At 36.9% G+C, this 7,155-nt stretch overlaps 1 pseudogene; it reads right to left on the bottom strand.

Moving 5' to 3' along the window:
- The window catches only part of LOC140150867 (corticotropin-releasing factor receptor 2-like), a 202,526-nt pseudogene continuing 195,371 nt past the window's right edge, over positions 1–7,155 (bottom strand).

Genomic DNA, 7,155 nt, shown 5'->3' with positions numbered 1-7,155 from the left:
AAGCTACATTTTGCAGGAAATCCCATTAAATTTGGACAACCAGTTCAAAAGATATGAGCAGTTAAAAAGTGTCCAAAACAATAGGAGACAAAAGGAAATACTACATTTGTTTGGCTATATCTCAAAATTTAATATTTCCGACCTCCAACTGATTTTGCTTGATCACATCACATAATTATTATGAGTTAGGCACACTGTAACTAAAACGATGGTTTAATGGGTTATTCCAGTTGAAATCCATACACCTCTATGGAAGACATGACCTTATTCTTCCACAGAAGGTGTATATTTGAAATGTGACCCCTTTTTGAAACACACACTCCCTGTGTGGAAGATTAAGGTCATGTCTTCCATAGGGAGTGTATGGATTTCAACCGGACCAGCCCATTGTGGCCAACTAATTTTAAAGCTACAGTGTAAAATGTTTCTCCTTCAAGCATCAGGTACGTCTGGTTCGAACCATAATTAAAACGATCGTAACACAAACCCCACTGGGTTACTAACATGTGTGCAAACCAAGAGTGAACAAGCAGGGAATAACCATAAAATGTTCGTTCGTGTATACATACAGCTAATAAACAAGTCAATTATATCTTCATGACGAATATTAAAATTGTTGGACTGGGTCCTCCTCTCTTTATCGCTGAAGTTCAGAAGGAAAGATAGTCGGAAGTAATTTGCGAATCAACATGATCATGCATGACAGCAGGCTCATCGTATAAGCGATATAACTAGGATTTGCAATACAAAGTACATGTAGAAAAACACCTTTTATAACTTTAACATGTTGAAGTCCAGATCACAACATTTTCAATCGGCTCTTGATATACGTGTATCACTAAAATACGTTGACCAAAACATCACAGTGATGCAAGTTTTCAAAATAAACTATTAACTTTGGCATCTAGATGAAGCTGTTTTTGATTTGAGAAGGTGCTCAAAAACATCGTATATCTATCAACATGATCAATGGATGATTAAGATGATTCCGAAGGTAAATCTGGAAACGTTTACATGTCATCAGCAACAGTATTTCTTTTACTGGACCCAAAATGAAGACCACGGACACCTCAGTCAATAACACGGTAGTAATGATCGCAGACCTGAGGACACATATTACCGTATGTTTGTCACTCCTCGCTCGCCGTATTCCGATTCCGAACATTGGCGTTAAGGAGACTAGAGGTACTAAAAGTTAACGATTATCGCAACTCCAACAAATACAACAATTATATTCCTTGAGTCTTGATCAAAGAGGTTCAAGTCCATCTCAACGTCTGCACAAATCTTACTTAAAATGTGACACACATCAACGTCAACAATTTCGCGATGACAATTGTTTCTCGCATAGGCTTACCCTGTGTTGTCAATATTCCTTATATGTATATTCGACACCAGAAAGACTACCAAAATATTATTTCATTCTTTCCAAATGATAATAGGTATAACTAACAGCGGATGGAATGTGGTTCTTGGCAAGCGATAAAACTATATCATTGTCTGCTAAGACGCATTAACTCCAATATGTTTGTGTAAGAACACTCTTGCTGTATAATTCCTTGTAAGAGTCCAGTTTATACGTCGCGCTGAATTCCACTCAATAATATTCCGTCATTTTGGCGCCAAAAGAGAGAAGACACAGCTAGCTGATGTACACACACTATGGAAAGATAGTTCGTATAATAGAATCATCAGAATGGTAAAATATGTGAACACAGATTGTACAAAAATGCCTTTCACCGAGAGATGAATTCCAATAAAACATGGTTGATGTATCAAACTCAATTATACCATGGGTCGTTATCTTTTTCGTGTCACATAACAATGCTTTCAGTTCTAGTTTCCTAGTCTCCTATTGTTACTTCCCATGTTCGGTTAGTCCTATTGGCTAGTTCGAGAATGTGCGCGAGGAGATCAGCTTAGGCGTATTCGTTTCAGTTTTCTTTTGATTTGTAAGTTGTGATGTCATCGACCGTAGAAACCACAATCAATGCAGAATACACTTGAAATCTTCGGCAGGACAAAAAATGTAACGAAGTTAGACACGAACAAGATAAACCGACCATATGTCAAATCGGTAAAATATCTTAACGGAGAAAGTTGATGATAAGCGCACATATATAAAACACAGCAACAGCACATCATTTGTTCAAAATATCACAGCTGGATATAAGTTTGTGTTTTGCTTTTTCTATTGTTGCACACCTCCTGATACAGCGCCATGACCTTGACCACTATCTCCGATTCTACTTATCAACAAAGGTTCAACCTCGTCAATTGTTAATGAGTCTCCAGTTCGACTCCCTTGCGTAGGAGCTGTATTAGCACTGTTATTCTCATTGACTGTCGTCATCTCGATAACTTCTTTCTTTTCATTTTCCCCACTACTTTCCTCATTAAGCGGGGTCATCCTGGGTTTGCCATCCAATTTCCCGTTACCTTTCCTGGGTGGTTCACTTTCCCAAGCATCTGTTGTGGAAACACTCATGACAGTTGTTGTAGTTTGGTCGTACCTGTAAGACGAGCGACGAGGAGAGCCGCCTCGGGAACCACAGGGAATCGTTAAACCGGGACAATTTCGCCGAAACTTTCGCCTTAACACGCTACGGACCTAAAATTAAAAGCAATGAAGGTAAATATTAGATTACGGAGTAGCAGTATTGCATTTTGAGGAAGGGCGGTTAAAATGAAGCAGTTGATTAGAAAAATAGATGACGATAAAGAATGAAAGGAAAGACAGAGAAATTATGCGATGGGAAAGTATTAAGGAGTGAGAACTCAATCTACAATGAGCGCCCAGTAGATTGGTGTGGAATGCGGGGAGAAAGTTGAAAAAATAAATACTCTATAAAAATACTTTTTCAAACATTTTTACGAGCTACTGTCTTCCGATATTAATGACGCACTAGCATATTCCACTTAGATTTAACATTACATAACGCTATCTTTTTATAATATTTAATAACATTTGATCATTTACAACGTTTCCATTTTTTCGATATTTCCTATTTTAGCAAATTCATTATTATTATTTCTATGTATATAAAGGGACAAAAAGTTTTACATTTAACATAAGTTTTAATTGAATGAATAAAAATAATGAAACAGGGTGGATAATGATGAGATATAATAATATACTGCGCCATAAAAGTATCCGAGCACATGGAAGGAAAATCCAAATTAAAAAATTAAACCATATTTGAGTAAATTTATAAGATCTAATCCTGCACATTATGACACCACATTGAATCTAATGTGACCTGAAGAAGTAAAGTTACAAGCATTTGAGTCAACGAAGGTCCAGTTTTAAAAGTGACAAAGTTGCCTGTACACGGCGAAAAGATTCTAACAAGCGCAACAAAGAGACAACACAGTTTCGTCAGTCAAGCTTTATTTAAAGGTGTAAGTTTTATTTAATTTTTTTCTTCTCTGTACTTTTCACAACTTTTAATTTATTTTTCATTTCTTTTGTTTCAGTTTTCCTTTTGTTTTTAATTTCAATAAAATAAAAGTCAGGCATAAATTAGCCATCCACCACTCTCAAACGAGAAGTCTAGTCGACTTTTGTAAAGGCCAGTTTGTCACTTTTAAAACGGGACCATCCTCTAATCAAATGCTTGTAACTTTACATCTTGAGGTCACATTGGATTCAAAATTCAAAATTAATCTACCCAAATATGGTATAGTTTTAAAATAAGGATTTTTGTTCCAAGTGTTTGGATCCTTTTTTGGCGCGGTATATAAGACAACGAACAAGGTTGAATCAATATAATGAATGCTACCTATTTTCACAGTTTTCAGTATGGTTGAGTTGGGATACATGATTTCTTGTAGGAAACGAATGGTGGGTTAGATGGTTCTTTGAAGACGAAAGATCCAATCTTCTCCATGAATTCCTCATGTTCCGCCCTACAACTTCTTGAACCTGGAGAAGGGGGCACAAAATGTTAAACGTCCAATCAGGTGACTGACGTACGACATACGTCAACAGGACAGAATTACACACGGATATATACGACTGACTATATGACGTTGGGACGGTGCTTTTATAAGAAGGGGGTGGTGTAACGATAACAAATTTTGTCGTTGTAAGAGACAGGTAACCAGACAGGTTGAAACACACCAAGCAAATAAATTCACGGACAGTTGCAAAAACAGGGAATATGGAAAAAATGGAAACGGTTGTCATGTTGTGCTGTACAAAGAGACACAAAACAGTATGGATGGAACGGAGAAATTTGATTGAAAAATCCAAAGGTGAAAATTAATGACAAAGGAAACAACGGTTGTCTATGGAAACAAATTTAAAGTAAATGAGTAACTAAATTTATTGTAGGGAAATATAAACTACCCATGTCCGACTTTTTTTTATATAAAGTGGAATGAAAGGCGTAAAAGTTCCTCATTACCGTTTAAATATAAACTACAACAAAAAGTGTGAATGAATAACAAAACTAATAATATTATACAAAGACTATATGTGAGAAACAAAGATGAAACATAGGATGAAAATAAATAGGACGAAAATAAAATGAACAGTGAGAAGGAGATAGAAAAAAAGAAGAAAGTAAAAAGAACAGAAAAGATGCAATGGCAGTGGAAAGTGATGGCAGGCATTTTTACATAGAAACAGAGAAAAGAACTAAAGGATAAAGGTGTAGAATTATATATTTCATCAAAACGTGAAACAAATGTCTCTTGTATGATATTATAATCTGAGACAGAATTAAAATGACTAGTTTGCGTCTGACCTCACTGGTGCCTTCATCGGAGAAAAGGAATCGCAGAAAATGGCGGAAAAATTACGGTACTTTTACAAAGAAAGCCTTTTTTGTAAGTATTGTTGACATGGTGCCTTCAGGAAAGAAATTTTCCTATAACTCGGACCTGAGACATTTGAAACGGTTCGTATGTGCTAATCAAACTCAGAAACAATTTGTTTAAATGAGTTTTTGTGATGCTTGAGTTCCTGAACGCGGCATGTGCTAAATTAACCATAAGGCACGCACGCTGTTTTACCGCCGCGTTCAGGAACTCAACCATCACAAAAACTCATTTAAACAAATTGTTTCTGAGTTTGATTGGCAGGTGACGCCAGACGCAAACTAGTCTTTAAAAATCGGACTCCGATTATAAATTGTGGTGATTTCCACATACTGATGAATACCAGGGGCTGAATTCTGCTACCTCCATGGTCAATGTAGCTAACCGCATCGTGCTCATCATTGTGTAAAACCACATGATTATTACGATGCGGTTAGCTACATTGACCATGGAGGTAGCAGATGCTCTTAAATCTATGTAAATCCGTCGGCGACACCGCGGTAGCTGATAATCGCATGTGTCGAGTGGCCTTGGCATACAGTACAGTATAGTTCCACACAACGGCAACGTGGTCACAGAGTACATGGATGGTGATACACACTATCACGCCCTCTAGGATATAAATTAGGATATTACCATTACTAGAATTTGGTCCCTGATTACTATAAATCATATGCATGCATGAAATAAGCCAAAAGTGGCGTATGTGATTCGCCAAGTGCAGGTAGTGATCATGGCAAATACGGCTTTGCACTGCAACAAAAATAGATAAAATCATCGCCCTCTAGCTAGAGTTGGCATACTATATAGAAACTATCCATAGTTATATGATGTTCGTCTGTATGAGGAACCACACATTAATATACACATTTGCAATGCAAAAGGGAATAACTGACATATTGGTTTGTTGAGATACTTAATTCAAACCGTGCTCATCCTGCATGGTCATGTACATGGTAATTACCCCAACATGCTTTATAAGTGTGTGTGGATTAAAATATTATTAAATTTTATTTGTCATAGGCAGATATCAGATTCATTGATCTTCCATTTCACATACACACCCCAACACACACCCACACACCCCATGTCAGTTATGCCCTTTTGCTATGGTGGGCAGAATAGCTGCCAGTGTAATATTTTGAGATGTGCACAATACGACTGCTCAGTGCCAGAAGTGGGTAAGTGCAATAGCTGCCATATGTAGAGGAGTACAATATACTGTGTGTAAATTGCCAAATGTTCACAGGGGAGTTATTGCACCTACTTCTGGCACTGAGTAGTCGAATATAGAATGCAGAAATTGTCATATTTGTACAGGGCAGCTATCGCAGATAGGGGCCTGCTCAGTTAACCAGTTGCATTAACCCCTTAACTTCTACCACATCTACATCGTTTCTTTTTTCGTCATATTGCTTCATTAAGAATTACATTTGACAAAGGCAAAGTAATATTAACCCATAGTTGTAGCTACTAATATTTCACCATCTATAAACTTACCTCGCTGTTACAAAATACATATATTGTAGCTACGGCTAAACCCTGTGTTGAAGACAAAATGGCGTTGATATACGTAAGCGCCATTCGACCATTTGTTGATAGCTGGTTTTATAAAAAAAGTAGACATATAAATATAACATAGGTGACACCAAGTAATACCACCAGTACCAACGTAGCTTTAGCTGCTCTCCTGTGAGAATGACAAAAAAGAAGGGAATATTATGGTTTCGGAATTGAAATCTTATTTGTATAAGTACTTTTGTACTAAGGCAGTTAATAACTCCTTTAATTTCTAATAATAAGGATTCCTTGATCGCAAATAATACAAAGGCTGCGTTGAGAAACGATTTTTATCTGATGAGTTCTTACTTCACATGAACACAGTTGCGCTCACTATGAACCAGCCAAAATTGGGTATTCCGGAAAATAGACACACACCCCCCATAGAGGAGTTCGAATTTCCGGACTTTTTGTCCAGTGGTGATTGATGGAAATCCAGACCTTTAAAGTGTCCAAAGGCGAAAAAATCCAGCATAAAAATAGTTCAAAATCCGAAATCCTCAATTTGAGAGCTTATTTTGGAAAATTACACAATTTTTCATTTATTTAATTGCATTTCCAAGCCTTTCCCAGTAATATTGACAACTGGAATTCCTGTCGTTGTCAGGAAACAAACTTGAAATCCAGACATTTTTTTCATTGAAAAGTTAGGGGGTATGAACTTATTTTCTGGAATAGCCCAATGGTCGCAATTCCAATGGCATCGTTCATTGACCTGAATTTATTATACCTTTGACGGCATCTACAAGTGTGACGTCATCCAAGGTTGTC

The sequence above is a fragment of the Amphiura filiformis genome, chromosome 4 (genome assembly GCF_039555335.1).
Source record: "Amphiura filiformis chromosome 4, Afil_fr2py, whole genome shotgun sequence".
NCBI lineage: Eukaryota > Metazoa > Echinodermata > Ophiuroidea > Amphilepidida > Amphiuridae > Amphiura > Amphiura filiformis.
This window is presented reverse-complemented; position numbering and strand designations above follow the sequence as displayed.